The sequence below is a fragment of the Entelurus aequoreus genome, linkage group LG26 (assembly GCF_033978785.1).
Source record: "Entelurus aequoreus isolate RoL-2023_Sb linkage group LG26, RoL_Eaeq_v1.1, whole genome shotgun sequence".
Taxonomy (NCBI): Eukaryota; Metazoa; Chordata; class Actinopteri; order Syngnathiformes; family Syngnathidae; genus Entelurus; species Entelurus aequoreus.
The window spans coordinates 26057167-26083769 of NC_084756.1; the positions used below are offsets into that span (position 1 = coordinate 26057167).

General features: G+C 37.4%; 1 long non-coding RNA gene across 2 annotated transcripts in view; it reads left to right on the plus strand.

Moving 5' to 3' along the window:
- Positions 1-4977: 4977 nt before the first annotated feature.
- LOC133643358 (uncharacterized) overlaps positions 4978-26603 on the plus strand; it is an 86816-nt gene continuing 65190 nt past the window's right edge. For both annotated transcript variants that reach the window (XR_009824671.1, XR_009824670.1), the window contains exons 1-3: positions 4978-5024; positions 5130-5205; positions 9366-9412. This is a non-coding gene — a long non-coding RNA (uncharacterized LOC133643358). The remainder of the gene's footprint in view (positions 5025-5129; positions 5206-9365; positions 9413-26603) is intronic.

Here is a 26603-nt window from a genome sequence, read left to right on the forward strand (position 1 = left end):
GACCATCTTCAAAGTGCAATGCTGAAACAAATAATGCAAACAATAAAATTGTAACTTCCAGGGCTTGAGATTAACGTAGTCCCGTCGTCCCGGGGATGGTTAAAAAATTCACGGGACGAAATTAAATGCTCCCCGGGACGATGGCGTTTAACCATTTTTTTTCTTTTTCTTTTTATGTATTTATTCATTTTACATTTTATATTAAATGTCTTGGTTTTTCCACCCTCTGAAAATCCTATGAAATGTTTAACAAGCCATCCAATAATAATACAACAGCTATTAATGTAACAATACAATAAAACAAATATATTTAATGATGTTTTTTTTTCATTATTTTAACAATAGGCTAATGTATATTACTTTATATAGATTCTACAAGAAACACAAAACTTAAAAACTAAATTATTTACAATTGCACACACAAGGTTCTTGTTCTGCAGTGCTGTGTGCTAATGTGCTTCGTACACCTGCAGGACCGCAAGCAAGGTCGCATAGAAAATGCGGACTGGATTTTGAGTGATGTGGGCATTTTCTATATGAACAAGTGGAATGGATTGGATACCGACGCACTAAAGGGACTCTCTACCTTACACTATGAAGTGAGGGGGAACTGAGTGAATAATGACAGGTTATATGATTATTTATTTAAACTCATATTCGGGCCACTTTATAATGAATGTGTTGGCATGTATTTGTAAAAAAAAAAAAAAAAAAAAAAAAAAAGATTTTTTTTTTTTTTTTCAACACCAAATTATTTAGGGGGGCATAAGAACATTTTAGGGGGGCTTGAGCCCCCCTAAAATAGGCCTAACAACGCCAATGCTTCCAGGAAAGCAGAATGCTGCAGCTAAGCTGATTTGTGAGGGCCTTTAGCAAAGTGGTGGGCGGGGCTTGGCCCACTGACCACGCCCATTTTAATGTTGACAATAAGCAACAATATCTTTGTAGTTGGGCTGCTCAGACTGATCTGATCGTTGATCAGCGCCTCTGGCTGAGCTCCAACTGGCTGTGACGGACCCCACAGAGTGTGGAGGAGTGGGGACTGGAAGGGGGGGGCCCGATGTGGGGACTCGGGGGTGGGGGGATCCAGGGTGTACGAGACGCCGCTGATCTCTGATCCAAGATCTGACAGTCGGCTCCCTCAGGACGACACGGCCTGGGGTGTCAGACGCTTTGATCCACTTTCTGTGGAATGCACACACACACACACACACGCACACACACACACACACACACACACACACACACACACACACACACACACACACACACACACACACACACACACACACACACACCTCTTACAGGGCCGGCACACAAATAGAGAAGCTGGCACGGGGCTACGGCGGTGTCCGAGTGCTATTCCATAATCAAATAAATTCCGCCGACATGAAACTAATACTTGACCACAGTGGGCGACTACGGTGGCCTCTGTGTGTGTGGCGGCTGTTTGCTCGGGCTCATGTCCGACATGCCAACGCGCTGGCCAGGACGATAATCACTTGAATGCACACACAACTTTAGACTGGCCTCATTCATGCTGCTGGAAGCTATCTTTGCCAACACCACAGACACACACACACACACACACACACACACACACACACACACACACACACACACACACACATACACAAACACACAAACACACATTCTTGTATTTCTTACCTTCTTGAGACCGCCAAATAATGCCTACCTCTCTAGGACCACCCTTTCTAGATATATAAAGATGTGTATTTACAACATTAATAATATATACATACTATGCAAATATAAAAAAGCTTGTTGTGAAAAAAAAGGTCACAATTTCGCGAGAAATGTTTAAGAATTTTGGCAGTTTTATAATAAAAGTCGTCATTTTACTCAACACAAGTCAAAATGTTACAAGAAAAACTCAACATTTGTGCAATATTATCATAAAAGTTGGAATTTTGCTCAATAACAGTCGCAATTTTACAAGAAAAGCTTTAACATTTTGGCAATTTTATGAAAAGAGTCGTAATTTTACTCGACAAAAGTCCCAATTTTATAAGAAAACTTTAAAATGTTGGCAATATTATAATAATAATCTGAATTTTACTTGGCAAAATTATGACGAAAGTCATAATTTTTCTCCAAAAAATGTCACCATTTTACAAGAGCAACAACGAAAATTGGCAATATTGTGATAAAAGTCAGAATTTTATATGACAAATGTCACCATTTTGCATTAAAAAGTAATAATGTTTCATAAAAAAGTAATAATTTTACATGTAAAAGTGATAATTTTACATGCAAAAGTAATAATTTTACATGCAAAAGTAATAATTTTACAAGAAAATTATACAGAAACAGAAAGAATATGAGAAATTGTTCCTAATTTTATAAGAAAAAAGTCAACACATTGTGAGAAAAATACTGCCTTTAGTTCATTTATTTATTTTTATGTCTCTATATAGATATTTTTTTTATTTTTTTTAAATTAATTTTGGCCAAAGGGGGTGCATTTAAATTTCTTACACACACACTTGTTATTACATATGTTGACCAGAGGGGGAGCACTATTTTACGATAAAATATTGTATTACAAAAACAGAAAGAATATGAGAAACTGTTCCCAATTTTATAAGAAAAAAGTCGACACATTGTGAGAAAAAGACTGCTTTTAGTTAATAAAAAATGGTTTAAATTTTTTGTTTGTAATTAGTTTTTAATCTTCATTATTTACTTCAAGTTATTACAGTATGTCTCTATATACATATATATTTTTTAAATTTTGGCCAAAGGGGGCGCGTTTCAATTTATTACACACACTTGTTATTACATATGTTGGCCAGAAGGGGAGCACTTCAAATTTTTACACACAGTTGTTATTTCATATGTTGACCAGAGGGGGAGCACTTCTAAAACCCACACACAGTCAATTTGGAAAAATCCCTCCTTTTTGGGACCACCCTCATTTTGATAGATTTCACCACCAGGGGTGCAAGTGAGACATTCTCTATTAGATGCAATGGTTTTCTGTATTGGGACCATGATTTATGTCATCACTTGTTCACACCTCCTCATATGGAAGATACTTTTCCTTGTTGATGTCTCAAGAAGGGTAGACATACAAGAACACACACACACACACGCACACACACACACACACATTCTTGTATTTCTTACCTTCTTGAGACCAGCCTTTCTAGATATATAAAAATGTGTATTTACAACATTAATAATATATACATACTATGCAAATATAAAAAAAACTTGTTGTGAAAAATGAGTTGGAATTTCAAAAGAAAAAGGTCACAATTTCACAAGAAAAAATTTAGAATTTTGGCAGTATTATAATAAAAGTCGTCATTTTACCCAACGCAAGTCAAAATGTTACAAGAAAAACTCAACATTTGTGCAATATTATGATAAAAGTTAGAATTTTGCTCAATAACAGTCGCAATTTTACAAGAAAAGCGTAACATTTTGGAAATTTTATTAAAAGAGTCGTAATTTTACTTGACAAAAGTCCCAATTTCATAAGAAAACTTTAAAATGTTGGCAACATTATAACAATAATCGCAATTTTACTTGGCGAAATTATGACAAAAGTCGTAATTTTACTCCAAAATTTTTACAATTTTACAAACAAACCAAATTGGCAATATTGTGATAAAATTCTGGATTTTATATGGCAAACGTCACCAATTTGCATTAAAAAGTAAGAATTTTACATTAAAAAGTAATAGTTTTACGAAAAAATATTGCAATATTACAAAAACAGAAAGAATATGAGAAAAAAAGTCGACACATTGTGACAGAAAGACTGCTTTTAGTTAATTTTTAATTATTTTTTAAAATTATTTTTTGTTTGTAATTGTTTTTTAATCTTCATTATTTACTTCAAGTTATTACAGTATGTCTCTATATACATTTTTTATTTTTTTATTTTGGCCAAGGGGGGCGCACTTAAATGATATTACACCCACTTGTTATTACATATGTTGGCCAGAAGGGGAGCACTTCAAATTTTTACACACACTTGTTATTTCATATGTTGACCAGAGGGGGAGCACTTCTAAAACCCACACACAGTCAATTTGGAAAAATCCCTCCTTTTTGGGACCACCCTCATTTTGATAGATTTCACCACCAGGGGTGCAAATGAGACATTCTCTATTAGATGCAATGGTTTTCCGTATTGGCTCCAGCACCCCCCACGACCCCAAAAGGGACAAGCGGTAGAAAATGGATGGATGGATGGATGGGTTTTCCGTATCGGGACCATGATTTATGTCCTAACTTGTTCACACCTCCTCATATGGAAGGTACTTTTCCTTGTTGATGTCTCAAGAAGGGTAAAAATACAAGAACACACACACACACACACACACACACACACACACACACACACACACACACACACACACACACACACACACACACACACACACACACACACACACACACACACACACACACACACACACACACACACACACACACACACACACACACACGCACACTCACAGCAGCTGCAGGTTGGACGGCAGGCTTTAATCATCACACATTCACTTCCCCGCCTCTTATCTGCAAGAGGCAGGGAAGCGTTCCATCATCCGCGCATTATTCTTTGGACGTTTTCCCACAATGCCGAGGGGCTAAGCGTCCTTTACCCGCATCCAAACTTTGCAGATTTCAGGTGCCGCAACCAGGTGAGGCCTGATGAGGAGATATCGAGACGGTAATCCCACAATGAGGCCCGCAGGGGTGTAAGTATTCAACACGTCCTTCTGGAAGTGCCAGGAATCGAGATAGTGAACGACTCAAATTACAACTGCGCTCCAGAGTCAAAAACAATTCAAAGTGTCAAGTTGTCAATGGCAGCAAATTTTGTTCATGAGCAAAATGCAGTTCTGTCACTTTACGTTTTTTTTTTTTGTGCCTTTATTTTGAAGAGCCCACTCTTATTCTGTTACTTCCTTTATTACTGACATTTGACTTCCTGCTCCCGTCGCATTCGATATCAACAGCACATTGCTCACGTTACTCCAGGACTGGTAAAACATGCTAAGAAATATTTATTTGTCATATTCTGTGTGAACATTTGTGAGAGGTTATTTTATTGTGCTTCGTGTTTGTGTTGTTTATATGTCACATTTAAGGAGAGTCACTACGAGCTGTGTGTGGAAGATATGCTAACAAGCTGAGCTAACTTAGCGCCCTCGGAAGCTGAAGAAGGTAGGAGGAGACTAATGGTTTATTTATTTATTTTAATTTAATTTTTTTAATTTTTTATAAACCTTTATTTATAAGTTTTTCGACATTTACAAATAGTTGAGAAATAATAATCAGAGTAAGAACAAAAACAGTACAAAAACAGTACACAAGGGGGTTGTAAATTCAAAGTAACTAAAATAGAATGCAATATATATATATATATATATATATATATATATATATATATATATATATATATATACATCCATCCATCCATCCATCTTCTTCCGCTTATCCGAGGTCGGGTCGCGGGGGCAGCAGCTTAAGCAGGGAAGCCCAGACTTCCCTCTCCCCAGCCACTTCGTCCAGCTCCTCCCGGGGGATCCCGAGGCGTTCCCAGGCCAGCCGGGAGACATAGTCTTCCCAACGTGTCCTGGGTCTTCCCCGTGGCCTCCTACCGGTCGGACGTGCCCTAAACACCTCCCTAGGGAGGCGTTCGGGTGGCATCCTGACCAGATGCCCGAACCACCTCATCTGGCTCCTCTCGATGTGGAGGAGCAGCGGCTTTACTTTGAGCTCCCCCCGGATGGCAGAGCTTCTCACCCTATCTCTAAGGGAGAGCCCCGCCACCCGGCGGAGGAAACTCATTTCGGCCGCTTGTACCCGTGATCTTGTCCTTTCGGTCATAACCCAAAGCTCATGACCATAGGTGAGGATGGGAACGTAGTAAATTGAGAGCTTTGCCTTCCGGCTCAGCTCCTTCTTCACCACAACGGATCGATACAGCGTCCGCATTACTGAAGACGCCGCACCGATCCGCCTGTCGATCTCACCATCCACTCTTCCCTCACTCGTGAACAAGACTCCGAGGTACTTGAACTCCTCCACTTGGGGCAGGGTCTCCTCCGCAACCCGGAGATGGCACTCCACCCTTTTCCGGGCGAGAACCATGGACTCGGACTTGGAGGTGCTGATTCTCATCCCAGTCGCTTCACACTCAGCTGCGAACCGATCCAGCGAGAGCTGAAGATCGTGGCCAGATGAAGCCATCAGGACCACATCATCTGCAAAAAGCAGAGACCTAATCCTGCAGCCACCAAACCAGATCCCCTCAACACCTTGACTGCGCCTAGAAATTCTGTCCATAAAAGTTATGAACAGAATCGGTGACAAAGGGCAGCCTTGGCGGAGTCCAACTCTCACTGGAAACGTGTCCGACTTACTGCCGGCAATGCGGACCAAACTCTGGCACTGCATAGGCTCACTCAATTTCAGTAAATAACTTTCATTTGGAACACAGCATCATCAAAAAACAGTGGTATTGAGAAACTTACATTTATGAATGTAAAGCTTAGCCAATAGTATAATGAGGTTGCAAAGGTAAAATTCCTTTTCCAAATTGTTTTTCAAACAGTGTAAATCCAAATAGCACATCTTCAAAACAAAGCACAAATTTGTCATGAATATTGTCCAGGATTAAGGCTGCAACAACTAATCGATTAAATCGATTATAAAAATAGTTGGCGATTAATTTAGTCATCGATTCGTTGGATCTATGCTATGCACAGAGGCAATTTAATTTTTAATTTACATTTTTTAAATTTTATTTTAAAAAAATTTTTAATTTTAATTTTTTATGAACCTTTATTTATGAACTGCAACATGTACAAACAGCTGAGAAACAATAATCAAAATAAGTATGGTGCCAGTATGCTGTTTTTTTCCAATAAAATACTGGAAAGGATAGAAATGTAGTTTGTCTCTTTTATCCGATTATTAATCGATTAATCGAAGTAATAATCGACAGATTAATCGATTATCAAATGAATCGTCAGTTGCAGCCCTATCCAGGACGAAACGTCAGATGCCTTGCCATAAAATGGTTTATTTATTGTAAAACGAGTGGTTCATTTCATTTAAAACAAAACGGGAAAATGTCATTATTTTGTATTTAAATAAGAGCTGTAGCTTGTAATGGTTAAAAGCTTAATTCATGTGAAAATTCATTATTCATTACCGCTGCCTGACCAGGGCTCAGAAAATCTGCAAAGACTCCTCCCACCCCCACCAAGGACTGTTTTCACTGCTGGACTCTAGAAAGATGTTCCGCAGCCTCCGAAGCAGAACCTCCAGGTTCTTTAACAGCTTCTTCCCTCAAGCCGTAAGACTCTTGAACGCATCATAATTAAATTATCCCCTCAACTCCCCCCAAAATGGATTAACTCGCTGGAATAAAAAAGACAATATAACATACATCCATAAACGTGGACGCATGTGTAAAAGTGCAATATATTTATCTGTACAGTAATCTATTTATTTATTTATATATATTTATTTAGTTTATATATATATTTATATATATTTATTTATTTATATATGCACCTTATTGCTTTTTTATCCTGCACTACCATGAGTTTATGTAACGAAATTTCGTTCTTATCTGTGCTGTAAAGTCCAAATTTGAATGACAATAAAAAGGAAGTCTAAGTCTAGTCTATTTTCCGGACTATAAGTCGCAGTTTTTTCATAGTTTGGCCGGGGTTGCGACTTATACTCAGAAGCGACTTATGTGTGAAATTATTAACACATTACCGTAAAATATCAAATAATATTATTTAGCTCATTCACGTAAGAGACTAGACGTATAAGATTTCATGGGATTTAGCGATTAGGAGTGACAGATTGTTTGGTAACCGTATAGCATGTTCTATATGTTAGCTAATTTTACATCTGCAGTCCTAAGAGGGAGGGGTCAAAGTGCATGATGCATACAGTGCAAGTAGTATTAGACAGAACGGCAATTGTACTTCCGGTTGAAAGCTCAGTCTAAACAAAAGGGCAATGCAGCACCTGCGTTAAGTGAACTCCAAAAGATGGCGCCATAGTACAGACAATAATAATTTTTTAATAATTTTTTTTACTATTTGCATTATGGCCATCAGCGAAGAAAAATCCATAAATTAGCCGCACCGTTTAATAGCCCGCAGGACTCAAAGCGTAGGAAAAAAGTAGCGGCTTATAGTCCAGAATTTATGGTAAATAGAATTTTTTTTAAAATAAGTTGACGGTAACCATAGAACAAGAAATGTAACTTACAGCAACATAGATACTATAGTGGGCATCAGCAATGAGAGAAGAAAGTATAACAGTTGGGGACGGCAGTTGATAAGATTTTTCCGGTTCCGATTCCACTTTGAATTCAGCTTAACGATTTGGTTCTTTATCAGATTTTATTTGGAAAAAAAAAAGACCAAAATTGTGGGCTAGCATCAGCGTTGTTTAGTTTATAGCTAACATGACCATAGAAAGCCTACAGTGAGGTTTGAACAGGCACAAAGCATAAGACTTAAAAAACATATATATCTAAGAAATAAATATTGTTCTGTAGAATTGAACAAAAATAAAACTGTGGAGGGAGGTGTGGCCAGCGCTGCCTGCAGGAGCGGAGGTCACCGCCTCTGTCCATGGTGCTGAGGACAGAGCACCATCAGACGGGGGCGTGGCAGTGCTGACGGCGAGACACAGCTGGACAGGTGATTAGATCTCCCAGGTGGTACGAATGATCTAATCATCTGTTGTCTTTAACAGTAAGCGGCCGGGAACAGGAGGGGAGAGAGCATACGGAGGTGACTGAAAAGTCACGTCCTGCTGGAGAAAACTTTGATAAAATCTATGTACATTAAAACCTGGTTAAAAACTGCACGCTTGGCTCCGATGCCGGTGTCTAACAGTGGAACTACAATATTCTGACGATATTGCCAATTTTTTTGTTGTTCTTGTAAAATAGTGAAATTTTTTGAGTAAAATTTCGATCGTTATTATAATATTGCCAAAATGTTAACGTTTTCTGATAAAATTGTGACTTTTGTCGAGTAAAATTACAACTCTTTTCATAAAATTGCCAAAAGGTTAAGCTTTTCTTGTAGAATTGCGACTGTTGAGTAAAATTCCAACTTTTATCATAATATTGCACAAATGTTCAGTTTTTCTTGTACAATTTTGACTTGCGTTGAGGAAAATGACGACTTTTATTATAATACTGCCAAAATATTACGTTTTTCTTGTGAAATTGTGACCTTTTTCTTGTGAAATTCCAACTCATTTTTCACAACAACCTGTTTTATATTTGCATAGTATGTATATATTATTCATGTTGTAAATACACATCTTTATATTTCTAGAAAGGGTGGTCCTAAAGAGGCAGGCGTTTTTCGGAGGTCCCAAGAAGGTAAGAAATACAAGTGTGTGTGTGTGTGTTTGTGTGTGAGTGTGTGTGTGTGTGTTGGAGAGGAATGTGTGATGAAAGTGAAGGTGTGAGCCAGATGGAGAGTCTCTGGCAGATTGTTGCACACCAGGAAAAGTTGAGCTAATGTTGAAAGAGACTGATTACAACCAGATGATGAAACTTTTAGTTCCTTGCAACTCTTCTTGTAAAGTTCCATCTTCATTAGTGAAGTGCGACCAATGCTCTTGTGTTCCCACTTCCACTTTGTCTTGGGTCAATAGATTCTTGTCGATGCAAGTCGTAATATTAATAACATTCATTCCAGGAAGGCCTAATCCTACTGGGAACACAACCTTGTGTGCGTCTGTAGCTTTAGTGCTAATAAGCTGTGTCCGTCCACACCTGTCACAGACAGAGTGTGTGTCTCAAATAAGTGTAATTGTCGACCGCACTTGACCCATTTTTTACACAAATACTGTTACTCTGCACTTTTTCAACATAATAGATGCATATAGCACATGCAACAACATAATATTTAGAAGTGAGACAGGAGAACATAAACCATAGCAACACTAGCATAGCTATGTGTTATTAAATGTGTCATTAATTTATTTGATACAAAATTACAAATATTTAAATGATTAAATTATTTGATGTAATTTTACACTAAATGTATTATTAAATGTGTCAATAATTTGATTGATGTAAAATCACAAAGAATTAAATGAATCATTTGTTTATTTTAATTTTCCATAAATGTATTATTAAATGGGTCATTTATGTATTTGATGTAAATTTACAAATAGTTAAATGATAAAATTATGTAATGTAATTTTACATTAAATGTGTTATTAACTGTGTCATAATTTATTTGATACAAAATTACACATTTTTAAATGATCAAATTATTTAATGTAATTTTACACTAAATGTCTTATTAATGTTTGTCATTCATTTATTTAATGTAACATTACAAATAATTAAATTAATAAATTATTGAACATAATTTTACACTAAATGTGTAATTAAATGTCATTAATTTATTTGATGTAAAATTACAAATAATTCAATGATTAAATCATTTAATTTAATTTTAGACTAAATGTGTTATTAAATGTGTCATTAATTTATTTGATACAAAATTAAAAATATTTATATGATTAAATTATTTGATGTAATTTTACACTAAATGTCTATTTAAATGTGTCAATAATTTATTTGATGCAAAATTACAACTTAAATTATTTAATGTAATTTTACACTAAATGTGTTATTAAATGTGTCATTAATTTATTTGATGTAAAATTACGAATAATTAAATTAGTTAATGTAATTTTACACTAAATGTGTTATTAAACGTGTCAATAATTTAATTGATGTAAAATCACAAAAAATTAAATTAATAAATTGTTTATTTTAATTTTACACTAAATGTATTATTAAATGGTCATTATATTATTTGATGTAAATTTACAAATAGTTAAATAATAAAATTATGTAATGTAATTTTACACTAAATGTGTCATTAATTTATTTGATGTAATATTACAAATAATTAAATTAATAAATAATTGAATTGAATTTTGCACTAAATGTGTTATTAGATGTGTCAATAATGTACTTGATACAAAATTACAAATGATTAAATTATTTAATGTATTTTTAAAGTAAATGTCTTATTAAATGTGTCATTAATTTATTTAGTGTAAAATTACAAATAATTAAATTAATAAATGATTTATTGTAATTTTACACTAAATGTCTAAATGTGTCATTAATTAATTTGATGTAAAATTACAAATAATTAAATCATTGAATTATTTATTGTAATTTCACAAAAAAAAATGGATGACATATTAAATAGCACATTTGTTTATTAAATTCCAATTATAATGATTAATGACACGTTTAAAGTGATTTTTTAAAGAGTTATTTCTTCATGTAATTTTTGTCCCATTCGACCCTCCATACTAAAGTGGCCTGCACGTGACGCTTGACATTTGTTGACGTTATCATTGTCTTTGAGAGCTGGTCATGTGACCTGCTTATCGAGCAGAGTCTTCCTCTGGTGCTCATTCCAATTGAAGAGCTGCTCTGTATCAATTATATTATACAAAAAGGAGAGTTCATTTAAAAATGCATAATTTTTGTTCCAAAATGTGCAACTCTGCCAAAAAAAAAGGGTCCTAGAAGGCAGCGAAAACAGCATTTTTGATGGCGAGGATGAGGAGGCACATCTGGATGAGGGCGGTGGGGGTCTAATAGGGCGAGAGGCAAAGGTCGGGCCTGTTATTGACATAGCTGCCATCTTCTTTGCATCCCCCCCCCCTGCCTCCACCTCCACTTCCACAGACACTTGAGCAAACACACGTGCACGATCCAAAGGCACATATGATTTTACTCATCCTCCTGGGCTGGGTGGGGGGTGGACCGTCATGCCCCGCCTTCCCAAAATGGATTCCTGTCATGCACCAAGTCTCTCTGATTTATAAACGATGCGTTTCACTCCCCACACATTTGTCGGTCACGGCGATTTATTCCGAGAAACAGGCCTCCTACTCTTACAGTGGATCACGTCGTAAGTCAGACACGCCTCCGCCATTTTTATGTGACCCGGGTCAGCTACTATTGCGTCTCATATCCTCCGTTTTTAAAATGTGTGCACACAGAGTGGCATGCGGGGAGGGAGGGTCACGTGACTCGTCACATTCCACCGGGGGTCCTGGCGAGGCCTTCTGGTCCCCCCGACAGGAGATTAGCTAGAGACACCAAGGTGAGAGCTGATGCCGACCATAGATAGACCCTCCCGGTGGTCTGCTGGGAAGTTTCAGGTGGAGCCTGCTGAGGTGCACGGTTAGAAGGTCAAAGGTCACACTTGATTGAAAAATGGTTCACATGCACGTCGGGTCTGTATGGAGGTTATTTTGTCTCTGTACTACTAAAGATAATTTATGTAACTGAATTTTTAGCATTTCAATTTTGTGAACTGATTTTTTTGTTTACATCAAATAATGCTGACAACTCCATTGAAAAAAAATTGTTAGCAAAATGGTAGTTTTAACGTTCAGTGTTTAAACATTCAGTGTAAAAAAATTCAGTGTTTAAAAATTCAGGGTTTGAAAATTCATTGTATAAAAATTCAGCGTATAAAAATTAAGTGTAAAAAAGTTAAATGTTGAAAAATTCAAGGTTTGAAAATGTATTATATAAAAATTCAGTGTAAACAAATTCAGTGTAAAAAAATTAAGTGTAGAAAAACTCATTGCTGAAAAATCTAGTGTTCAAAAATTCAGTGTAAAAAGATTCAGTCAAAAATTCAGTGTGTAAAAATTCAGCGTGTAAAATTTCAGTGTTTAAAAATTCAATGTAAAATAATTTAGTGTAAAAAAATTCAATGTTGAAAAATTCTTTGTATTAAAATTCAGTGTTTAAAAGTTCAGTACATAAAAATTCAGTGTAAAAAAATTCATTGTTGAAAAATTCTGGGTTTAAAAATATTCAGTTAAAAAAAAGTTTTGTTTAAAAATTCAGTATATAAAAATTCAGCATATAAAATTTCAGTGTTTAAAAATTCAATGTAAAATAATTTAGTGTAAAAAAATTCAATGTTAAAAAATTTTGTGTATAAAAATTTTGCCTGTATAAAATTTCAGTGTAAAACAATTCAGTGTAAGAAACTACATTGTTGAAAAATTCAGTGTTTAAAAATTCAATGTTAAAAAATTCAGGGTAAAAAAATTCAGTTTAAAAAAACTCAGTGTTTAAAAATTCAGAGTAAAAGCATTTATTTAAAAAGATTCAATGTTGAAAAATTCAGGGTTTGAAAATTCAGTGTATAAGAATTTTTTTTTTTTTACACTGAATTTTTATACACTGAATTTGTAAACACTGAATTTTAGACACACACATTTTTCTAACAGTTTATTTGTCATTGAAATTGTCAGTATAATTTATGCAAAGAAATTCAGTTCACAAAATTCAAACGCAGACATTTCAGTCACATAAATTCAGTGTAAAAAATAAGCTTTTGTAATAAAGACACAAATTAACATCCAGACCAGTGCAGTGCATCCGGAAAGTATTCACAGCCCTTCGCTTTTTCCACATTTTGTCATGTTACAGCCTTTTTACAAAACGGAATAAATCCATTTTACAACTAATACCACATCATGAAAAGTGAAAAGTGTTATTTTTTTTGTGCAAATTTATTAAAAATGAAAAACTGAGAAATTCCATGTAAATATTCACAGCCGAGTCACAAGGTTTGCGGACCCCAGGTCTGAAGTAACTACCGTACTTTCTGGAATATAGAGCATACGGGTATATAAGCCGCACCCACTAGATTTCAGGATTGTTTTTTTGCCATTTATTAGCTGCACTGGACTATAAGCCGCAGATATATACGTTGTGAAATGAGTTATCGACACAGAAATATTTTGTAAATGTTTCTTTACATACATTAATTGTTTCACGTCTGTAACACGGCAGTAAAACGGCTGATCAAACAAAACAGAAGTCATCGTCATGGACCCACTAGCTGCAGAAGCTAGCTCTCTAATGAGAAAAAACAGACTCAAAAACTCCACTTGGTGAATTTGCAAAACTAAAACGATACAAAAAGAACGCCATTGTAAGTTAATAATACTAACACAGACACTCGTAACCGTGTTAGCATATTAGCTAATGCTAATGACGCTAGCTTCATTACATTACAATAGCACGTACAAATATGCATGAAAACACGCCTACAGACATCACACATGGGACTATTTAGTAAGTAAGAATTATTTAGTTATATTGTAAAACTCACAAACGTTGCTTGGAGTGATGAATAAAGTATCCATACGAGTAGAAACGCTATGGACGGCTAGAAGACAGAACAGCAATTTTACTTCCGGTTCAAAGCTCTCAACAAAAGAGCACTGCAGCACCTGCAGTGAACGAAGCCGTCCAAAATATGGCGCCATAGCACAACCAACACACCTATACAGGGTTTTTTGCGAAGAAAAATCCATAATTTAGGCGCAGCATTTTAAAAGCCGCAGGGTTCAAAGCGTAGAAAAAAAGTAGTATAGTATAGGCTGAGATTTACGGTATAGTATACTCTTACTTGAGTCCAATGTTTGGCTACCCTACACAGGTCATGACAGGAGAGAGTGCTTATACGTCGTGAGTGACACAACATGTTTTCCTTCCATAAGTGCCGACAAGCATGATACAACTCTGTGCACACAGAGAGAGACTGTAAAAAAAATAAAAAAAACAGTTTTGAGAAAAGCTCTAAACGCTCCAGTGCAAATATGTCCGCCTGCTCGACCGGTGTCTTTGATCGTAAACAAACACGCAGCATATTTTGACTGTAGCAAGATGGATTCATCAAGTCAACAATGCACAAAAGGACGCTGCTGCGTCTGCTTGGAGACAGTTTCTAAGTTGGCAAATCTCCTTCAGTCCTTGAAAAAACACCTAGAGTGTCTGAAAGTGAACATGGCCTATTCAAGTCGGTGGGACGTCGGGGCGCTGACAGAGGCGGCGATAAGCGGAACGAAGGAGCGAAGGCGTCCAATGTCACAGCTGTGGACAGGTGCTCCAACATGAGACAGGGACCTGCAGAGGGGAAGGTCATGTAGTCGACCTCCCCCTCCACCCTGAAATAATATGCGAGGCAGTTTCATTATTGCTCAATGGGAAAAAATATGCTTATACTAATAATGACGCGTTAATATCATTAGTGCAAATTATTAACATTTTTATTTCTTATTACTTTGCTATTTGAGGTTTTTTTGTATCGTTTTTGGCGCCCCCTATTGGTTGTGTTCAAAACACGTTGTAAGACATGCTAGCGTACTGTATATGTAATACAAGTTTTAATATATATATATATATATATATAGTCAAGGTTTCTGTGGTTTATCCGTTATACAGTGCTCAATACCGGGGTAGAGCGAAATATATGTTCGGTCAGGAAAAAACACAAGAGGCTATATCATCCTTACAAGCCTGTTTCGCAAGTTTCCCTGCTCGTCAGGGGATTTTATATGTAAAATATATAAAAACATGACCTAACATATGTATATATATCCCATTCATCCAACCATTTTCTACCGCTTGTCCCGTTCGGGCTCGCGGGGCGTGCTGGAGCCTATCTAGGCTGCATTTATCCATCCTACTATTTTCTACCGCTTGTCACTCTCGGGGTCGCGGGGACATGTCTATATGATTGTGTGTGTGTGTCTATATATATATATATATATATATATATATATATATATATATATATATATATATATATATATATATATATATATATATATAAAACCATATTTGTCGGTATACACACATATTTGTATATATATATATATATATATATATATACACACAAATATGTGTGTATACCGACAAATATGGTTATATATATATATATATATGTACATATACATGAATATATTCACATGCATATACTGTATATATATCCATCCTACCATTTTCTACTGCTTGTCCCTCTTGAGGTCGCGGGGACATGTATATATGGTTGTGTGTATATGTACACACAACCATAACTATATATATATATATATATATATATATATATATATATATATATATATATATATATATATATATATATATATATATATATATATATATATATATATATATATATTTAAATGTGTGTTTTTCTTTCTTCTGTACTTATTAATTTATTTATTTTGACATTCACTGTAAATATTGTTTTTTTTTGTAAAAAAAAAAAAAAGGGCAATATTAAAGGACAACATATTGCATAATTTTGTGACATCATCGCAAAAAAGTAATAATAATAATACAAAAGTTTTACTATCATTAGACACAGAGCCCCCTCCTATTGAAGTAGTCTTTGCCATAACATTTTTTTTATTTATGTAAAACAATTTTTATACTTTTTTAAATCAATTACTATTATTTTTTTATTTTTTTGGTGCAAAGTAACAAATATTACATAAATTGACACATCTCCGACCGGGGAACGCATGTAATGCTGCGCTCAATGGGGGACAGTGGGAATGTTTTTTCGTAAATTTGCCGTCATGTTTTTATCAGTGACGGAGCAGAAAGGTGCTCGGAATACATTTGCTTTAACATTTCATATGAAGCAATGTGTCATTCATTCTTTGACATTTTAGATGCGCTTCTTCACGCAAAACAGGGGCCCCCGACGGATCACGGGGTCCTACGTGCAGCGCTTAGGGAGGTGCGGCCCTGATTGGACGGATGCTCAATAACTTGGCCCTGCAAAGACGTTGCGCTTGATGGCGGCCGTGATTTTTTAACCAACCTTGCTCGGATTTCACACACGTTTGTTGGTCCCGTAAAGATGTGTACCAAACTTCAAATTTATTCGGCTAAACACCTAAAAGTTACGGTGTACCTGTGTGAGAAATTTCAAGTCAGTTGCAGTATTTCGGGTCAACTTTGGTGTGTGATAACAGCAAATGTTGGATTAAGGATGCATGTTTCCATGAATGTTTAGCATTTTGTGTGCAGCGGTGCAGGAATAGAAGTCTACTTTTAGTAAAAAAAATAAGACGATGGTGCCTTTCAAAGAATATAGACTTTTATTTTAAAATAGAAAAATTTAAAATAAGTCAGGTAATAAATTAGGTAAAAAAATATATATTTTTGCCTAATTTTGAATATAGTGACCAGGGGTGTAACGGTACACAAACATCTCGGTTCGGTACGTACCTCGGTTTAGAGGTCACGGTTCGGTTCATTTTCGGTACAGTAAGAAAACAACAAAATATAAATTTTTGGGTTATTTATTTACCAAATTTGCAAAATCTTCCACCAAAAATATTTTTCTTTGTGGAATATTTGATCTGAAGTAATGGGAACCTTGGATAGGTCAATAATTCATAATAACATTGATTTTGATTCAATATTATGTTTTGAGCAATGACAGTTTGAAAGAAAAAAAAACAGCTTTGTTTTATTAGTCAACATTGCAACTTTTTCTAAATTACATTTAACCTTTAAGCTTTTTTATTTCACTTTTGTTATGTTTTTGTTTATTTTAATAGTATTTTTAGAATGTGCCGTGGGCCTTTAAAACATTAGCTGTGGGCCGCAAATGGCCTCCGGGGCACACTTTTGACACCCCTGCTATAGATAATAAGAAATTAAATCTGATAAATCTATGGATAAAAAGCAGAGCCTGGCGACGCATGCGCGTTTATCATAACTCTCTCTCTCTCTCTGTCTCTGCCCCTCCCTCACCAATGCTGCTGCGCGCACAATTTGTTTTGTTTTTAACCCCATCTTAACCCTGAACGTACGTTGAAAATACACGCAACCCTAACTCAAAATGCCGGACATTTGAGGCATTTAAGAAATCAGATCCGCAAAAGAGGACATGTCCAGTGAAAAGAGGACGTATGGTCAGTCTATCCTAGCCCGTTAGCTGCTAGCATGTCGTGTGTTGTGCCTCGGTGTGCATTGTTTACACAACGTGCGTTACGCTACTTAATATGTCCGTGTGGAAACTCGTTCGGTACACCTCCGAACCGAACCGGAACCCTCGTACCGAAACGGTTCAATACAAATACACGTACCGTTACACCCCTAATAGTGACCCACTTTTAAGTTCTCACCCACCAGTTGAGAGCGTTTATTTACACAAGTGCAGAGAGTACTAGGCATTTATTGAAGACAATTCAGCGGCCATGTTGCTCATCATCGGCGGTCCCTCGAAGCGAGTATGACAATCCTCCTGTTAGGGGGGTATCCCTTTATGGAGGATGCCTGTGCGTGACTTAGTTTAACGTGGGGAGACTGGTGCACAGACAGTCACCACACGATCCTTGACAGATCCGGGTCAGGGTCCAGTGGCACGGAGTCCAAGACGACTGGGGACCCTTTTCTGCTGCAGCCTTCATCCGCCATCCCAGCCGTTGTGACGCTCCACAGGGTTAGCAATCATCCTCCGCCTGTTCCACCGTTGCGGTCTTGGGTCGTTATTTCCCCATAACTGGGCCCACATGGATGTGGGGCCGTAGGGATGATGTTTGATAAGGAATTATCGAGTTCGAGCCTATTATCGAATCCTCTTATCGAACCGATTCCTTATCGATTCTCTTATGGAGTCCAGATAGGTTGTTGTATATGGAAAAAAAAACACAATATTTGGTTTAACAAAAGCTCACTTTTATTATATAATAAAAAAATAAAATCTAATAAATAAATAAATATTGACTGTTACCCACCTAAAAATAAAAATAAATAAATAAATAAATATTGACTGTTGTTACCCAAAGTATATTAAGTGGGATTTTTCAGAGAAACAAATATATACAGTAACACAAAAACAAGCTGTCTCTGTGATCACTATAGGTGTATAAATAATAATATAGTGTTAAATAAAATCAGTCCCTTGGGCACAAAACTGAAAATAATACAGCTCTCCAAAAAGTGCAAATCTGCTGCTATTTGACATAACTGTTTGTTATGATGCTTTGACATTTTTGTACTTTATTTCTTTATTGAAAGAAACTTCTATGAAGAGAAAAGTTGTTTGCAAATGTGGTTACAATGCTAAAAAAATGAAAAGTTAAAGCTAAAAAAAGAAATACACTTTATTGAGTTAACATTATTTCTTTATAGGAGGAAAAATGTTATGAGCGAGAGAATATAACAACTACACTACCCAGCATGCAACGGGAGTTACGAGCATGCGCGGTAGCCACGAAAAGTGTTGCATGTTGCCACGCTGTGAAAGTAAACGTCAAGAACTCAGCCAACACGCCTCGTCTGCATTATTTATAATTAGACAGACAACACATATACAGTGTGATTTTTTTTTGTTTACAAGGAAAGAAAAACAAAAGTTAAAAAAGGGAGATGTGTTGTATATATATGTATGTGCTGCGGTTGTTTTAAGAACGTTGCGACAGCTGCCGTAAAGGAGGTGCGTCGCTAGCCTGGTTGCTATGTTTCCGGTTGGTCGTAAAAGTGTCTGTCATGTGTTTTACCCTGCTAAAATCTCTCAGTAAATTTATTCGATGGACGATAGCTTTTGTTTTGAACTTTATTACACCTTGGAGCGCTTTTTCCCGTCCATTGTTTTCCTGCTTTCCCTATCTGCACCTAATGACTGAGCTACGTGACGTCAATTCTTGTGATGTCCCACGGAGCATTTCTGGTCGGGACGGGATTCGAATAAAGAATCAACGCTTTTCCTTTACTATAGTGGTCTCGATAACGGGTACCGGTTCTCAAAAAGGGATTCGAGTCCGAGGACTCGGTTCTTTTCTTATCAAACAACCGGGAAAACCGGTTTCGAGTATCATCCCTATGTGGGGGTGCCTTCTTCCGCCATCGCAGCCCTTGTGGTCGTTCTTACATCTACCGTCTTCTGCCTGCTCCGCCGTTGAGGTCTTCACCGTATCCCTGGCTAGGGGGCAATCAGGTACTAGGCCTTTGCCAAGGGCCACCTGGGGTAACAGTAGTAAAGGGGTTAACCTCCTACTGCCCAAAGACCCCATAGAGGAGCCTCCACTGCCGGATGCACTTTAACGTCATGCCCAGGCCATGTTGCTACGAGAAGTGTTGGTCCACTCATTTCTCCTGCCCTGTTGTGTTGACAGCAATTGTTGCTGTGTGGTATTGTCCTCTTTTGTGTGAAAGGCAAAATGTGCTTTTTTTATTCCGGCTTCAATTGCATTTCAAGACTTAATTTACGAGGGCATTAGAGGAAACTAATAAAGCTGTTGTGATTTATTACTACAGGCCCCTTTTCTTTATGATTTCTCTACTGTAAAAGACATAATAGCCTTGTGAATGGATGTGGACCCCCACACCCCCCAGCTATTATTTACTCTGGAGACATGTAGCCGCGTTACGGGACAGGAGGCATGCAGGAATTAAATTACACCCAAATTTAGTGATCCTTCAAGAGAATGGCTTCCCTTGTGGGATAAGGTTACCGTAGCTACATCTCAGCCATGGAGGGGGAAAAATGGCCGCCTGAGTTGAAAAGCCAAGTGTTGATGGTGCAGCGTGTGAGCGACATGTTGGCTCCTGTCCTCCGCCATCTTTGCAGGATGTTTGATTAGCCGTTGTTGTTGTTGGCGTTCTTCCTCATGGTGATAATGCACATTTACTCATGTGCTTCACCTTTGGGTGCTGGCGCTAAATCCTCCGGGGGGGAGGGCGAGGTGGCGTCTGTTTTGTCCGCGCTCGAGCTTGTTGACGTTGAAAATTAGCACACGCATGCAGAAGCCTTTTTGATTGCGTTTGATAACGTGACCCTAAAATAGAGGGGAACGCCAGAAAAAAGCAGATTAGCGAGTCACGCCAGGTGTGTTTCCACAGCTCACATTCCGTGCAAGGAGCGCTAAAATCCTCTGGATATAACATATTCCACGATAAATAAGGCGGAGGGAAGCTGCCTTCTCCTCTACTGGGTTAAACACCAACATATAGGCTCTGAGCCAGGGCGCAACAAGAATCGTCACCCTAGCCCGTCGCCTCTCACTGCTTGCAACGCCACAGTTAAAGAGAGTTCAGGCCCTCTCCAGAGGACTGGTTCCAGAGCCCTTGCTGTGCATCGATGTGAGTCCGACGAGATCTATCCAGGTCCAGCACCAGCGAGGTGACGTACAGAGTACAGAGCGCCAATAAACCTTAAAGGCACTGCTTTTGTGTACCGGCCCAGTCACATAATATCTACGGCTTTTCACACACACAAGTGAATGCAACACATAGGTCAACAGCCATACAGGTCACACTGAGGGTGACCGTATAGACAACTTTAATACTGTTACAAATATGCGCCACACTGGGAACCCACACCTAACAAGAATGACAAACACATTTCGGGAGAACATCCGCACCGTAACACAACATAAACACAACAGAACAAATACCCAGAACCCCTTGCAGCACTAACTCTTCCGAGATGCTACAATATACACCCCCCCGCTACCCTCTACCCAAACCCCGCCCACCTCAACCTCCTCATGCTCTCTCAAGGAGAGCATGTCCCAAATTCCAAGCTGCTGTTTTGAGGCATGTTAAAAAAAATAATGCACTTTGTGACTTCAATAATAAATATGGCAGTGCCATGTTGGCATTTTTTTCCATAACTTGAGTTGATTTATTTTGAAAAACCTTGTTACATTGTTTAATGCATCCAGCGGGGCATCACAACAAAATTAGGCATAATAATGTGTTAATTCCACGACTGTATATATCGGTATCGGTTGATATCGGAATCGGTAATTAAGAGTTGGACAATATCGGAATATCGGATATAGGCAAAAAAGCCATTATCGGACATCTCTAATAAAATGTGTTTTAACTTTACTTTGGATGGCCTTTAGTGATAAATCCTTATTTACTTCTACTTTTGCAGTTTTTGTCATTGTCCTCTTGGACTTATCATCCTTGACACCCTTGAGAAAAACTACTAACACACAAAATGTACTAAACAAGAAAGGAGAGAAGCACACTCATCTTTCATTTCTTCTCTGCCTCGTTTTTTTTGGAGGGGTTTCTGGATTCCAGTTTGACTTTTAGAGCATATTTCTATAATAATTCTGATTTTATCCACCACTGAATTGTTTGCCTTCCCAGAGTCCACTACCTGCATGTAATCATATAATAATCATACAACGTACAGTAGCTGTAATGTGCTGACACAGCCTGAAAGTAAATCTTGGGAGCGCAAACTATGTATAAATTGTGTTTGTGTGTGTGTGTGTGTGTGTGTGTGTGTGTGTGTGTGTGTGTGTGTGTGTGTGTGTGTGTGTGTAGAAGCAGCAGGGGCAGACTCAGGGCAGGGAGGGATTATCAGTCCACTCTTGATAACACACAGGTGGCTCAGGATCTGAGGCTCCTTTGATTCGAGCACCCCACCCGACAACACACACACACAAACCCACGCACACACACACACACACACACACACACACACACACACACACACACACACATTCGCACAAGCAAACACGCAAACAAACACTTTTACGTTGCATTATCACAATGGTTACTTTAAGGCAGGGGTCCCCAAACTACGGCCCGCGGGCCGGATCCAGCCCCCCAGCATCCAAAATCCGGCCCACAGGAAGTACCAAGTTTAAAAAAAATATATTTTATTTTATTATTATTTTTAAAAAAAAAATCTTTCCTTTTTAATCCATTTTCTACCGCTTGTTACTCTTGGTGTCTCCTAGTCGCTCAGGCAAATCATATTGTCTAAAAATGAATTTTCCCATCGATAACGTGACAATGTTAAATGTGAGAACGCCTCCCTAGGGAGGTGTTTAGGGCACGTCCGACCGGTAGGAGGCCATGGGGAAGACCCAGGACACGTTGGGAAGACTATGTCTCCCGGCTGGCCTGGGAACACCTCGGGATCCCCCGGGAAGAGCTAGACGAAGTGGCTGGGGAGAGGGAAGTCTGGGCTTCCCTGCTTAGGCTGCTGCCCCCGCGACCCGACCTCGGATAAGCGGAAGAAGATGGATGGATGGATGGATGGATGGAACATCAATGTTAATTGATGTTAAATGACAAAACGGATTATAAAGACAATGTATATATGTATATATATATACATATATATATACATACACTACCGTTCAAAAGTTTGGGGTCACATTGAAATGTCCTTATTTTCAATGAAGATAACTTTAAACTAGTCTTAACTTGAAAGAAATACACTCTATACGTTGCTAATGTGGTAAATGACTATTCTAGCTGCAAATGTCTGGTTTTTGGTGCAATATCTACATAGGTGTATAGAGGCCCATTTCCAGCAACTATCACTCCAGTGTTCTAATGGTACAATGTGTTTGCTCATTGGCTCAGAAGGCTAATTGATGATCAGAAAACCCTTGTGCAATCATGTTCACACATCTGAAAACACTTTAGCTCGTTACAGAAGCTACAAAACTGACCTTCCTTTGAGCAGATTGAGTTTCTGGAGCATCACATTTGTGGGGTCAATTAAACGCTCAAAATGGCCAGAAAAAGAGAACTTTCATCTGAAACTCGACAGTCTATTCTTCTTCTTAGAATTGAAGGCTATTCCACAAAATTGTTTGGGTGACCCCAAACTTTTGAACGGTAGTGTATACACACAGCCTGGCTCCAAGCCAAATTTTTTTAACCCAATGCGGCCCCCGAGTCTAAAAGTTTGGGGACCCCTGCTTTAAGGGTTTGGCAAGAGGATTAAACAATAAGATAGTGTTTATGTGTTTTATTTTGGTAAACCTTATTGTAAATTCCTTGCAATAGCTGGTTGAGAAATGTTGTTCTTAAACTGTTTGAAAATTTGCTCAGGCATTTGTTGACAAAGTGGTGACCCTCGCCCCATCCTTGTTTGTGAATGACTGAGCATTTCATGGAATCTACTTTTATACCCAATCATGGCACCCACCTGTTCCCAATTAGCCTGTTCACCGGTGCGATGTTCCAAATAAGTGTTTGATGAGCATTCCTCAACTTTCCCAGTCTTTTTTGCCACTTGTGCCAGCTTATTTGAAACATGTCGCAGGCATCAAATTCACAATGAGCTAATATTTGCAAAAAATGATGTCTTCCAGTTCGAACGTTAAGTATCTTGTCTTTGCAGTCTATTCAATTGAATATAGGTTGAAAAATATTTGCAAATCATTGTATTCCGTTTATATTTCCATCTAACACAATTTCCCAACTCATATGGAAACGGGGTTTGTATTTACCATTTACACAACGTGCCAACTTCACTGGTTTGGGGGTTTGTACATTCCGACTTCCTACTGTGGTGCAGCTGCTATTTTACCGGCATGCTTTTGTTTTGAAGGCCTGACCTAAAATGTTTAGGTGGGGGGGGGGGGGGGGGGGGGGGCGCGGTGGCTTGACATTTATGGATGCTCTTTTCCACCCTTTCTCCAGTCACCTTCTCTGCTGCTCCGTGTGCACATCCATCACCGCTCAGCAACATTCATTATTACACGCCGGAGAAAGAGGAAGAGGACGCAGGTCAGGACTGGGGAAGTGGGCCAGAGAGCAGGCCGGGGTCAAGACTAGGCCGTCGAGGTAGGGAGGGAGCGGGGCGTCTCGGCTGGGAGAAGCTTGGTTGAAGATAAGGAGATTCTTGTGGGATTTTAGGGTACAAGGGGCGGAGGGCGAGGGCTAAGACGACTTGGAAGCGGTCCAGAAATGTTCGAAATCTCAGCTTTATTAAAAGAGGATTTTGGAGAAGAAAAGGCTGGATTAGACGGGAGGCCACTTGAAAGGAATTTGAATGAACATACAGAAGCTAATACATAAGGTCATACGCGCGTGGGATATTTCTTCAGGACCAGTGTCAACATGCGGCATGCAACAGTTGGTCTCTTCATTAGGTACACCTGCACAATTAAATACAAGATCTGCATTTATGGACGTAATCATGTGAACACTTGTCAAAACTTGTATCGCTGCCATGTCGCCGCCGCTTATTATTTTGTCCGACAAGGTGGCGCTGTTATTGAACGTATAAGTCGACTTGAAATTTCTTAATGCGCGCTATAAAAACCCACTGTGACTTCCAGGTGTTGAGCAGAACCATCACCAAATTCGGAACATATCTTTTTGGGACTGATGAGCACAGGTGTGTCAAATCTGAACAAGACCAGTTGAAAAACTTGGCTGTGTTTGTTTCTTAACAGTGGATTGTCCATAAGCCATTGAGCGTTTGTGTAATGATTATTCACCTTTAATAACAATAGTAATAATATCCATATTACAGTGGAACCTCACATTACGAACCCCTCATTGTACGGACTTTGCCATTTACAAACCACAGACCAAAAAAAAAAAAGTTTTGTACTTGGTGTTAAAAAAATAATAATAATTTCAATTAATTGTGATTCTTATTTGTAACGATTTTTAATTGATTCAAAATAATAAAAATAATTGATAAAAAAAATATGTTTCTATATTCATATCTATCTATCTATATATATTTATATATATATATATATATATATATATATATATATATATATATATATATATATATATATATATATATATATATATATATATATATATATATATATATATATATATACCGTATTTTTCGGAGTATAAGTCGCACTGGCTGAAAATGCATAATAAAAAAGGAAAAAAAACATATATAAGTCGCACTGATAAGTCGCATTTTTTGGGGAAATGTATTTGATAAAACCTAACACCAGGTATAGAACGGCAATTTAAAATAAATAAAGAATAGTGAACAACAGGCTGAATAAGTGTACGTTATATGAGGCATAAATAACCAACTGGTATGTTAACGTAACATATTATGGTAAGAGTCATTCAAATAACTATAACATATAGAACATGCTATACGTTTACCAAACAATCTGTCACTCCTAATCGCTAAATCCCATGAAATCTTATACGTCTAGTCTCTTACGTGAATGAGCTAAATAATATTATTTGATATTTTACGGTAATGTGTTAATAATTTCACACATAAGTCGCTCCTGAGTATAAGTCACACGCCAAAACTATGAAAAAAACTGCGTCTTATAGTCAGAAAAATACGGTACTTTAAAAAAGAGAGAAGTGTTGGATACTTCTCTTGTTGCCTTATTTTTATTTGACTTTATTAAATGTTTGGGCAAATTTTTTAAAATCAAAAACAGTTTTCTTTTAAGTAATAAAGAAATGTATCACAGGTGTTTATCTATTTTGTGGAGGAATGTAGTTAATAATAGGACTGCCACCCAATGTTATTAAGAAGTAGAGATGTCCAATAATATCGTCAGGCCAATTTTATCGGCCGATAAATGCTTTAAAATGTAATATCGGAAATTATCGGTATGGTTTTTTTTTTTTATTATCGGTATCTTTTTTAATTTTTTTATTTTTAATTTTTTTTAAAATTAAATCAACATAAAAAACACAAGATACACTTACAATTAGTGCACCAACCAAAAAAACCTCCCTTCCCCATTCACACATTTATTCACACTCATTCACACAAAAGGGTTGTTTCTTTCTGTTATTAATATTCTGGTTCCTACATTATATATCAATATATATCAATACAGTCTGCAAGGGATACAGTCCGTAAGCACACATGATTGTGGTCCACTAATAGTACTAACCTTTAACAGTTAATTTTACTCATTTTCATTCATTATTAGTTTCTATGTAACTGTTTTTATATTGTTTTACTTTC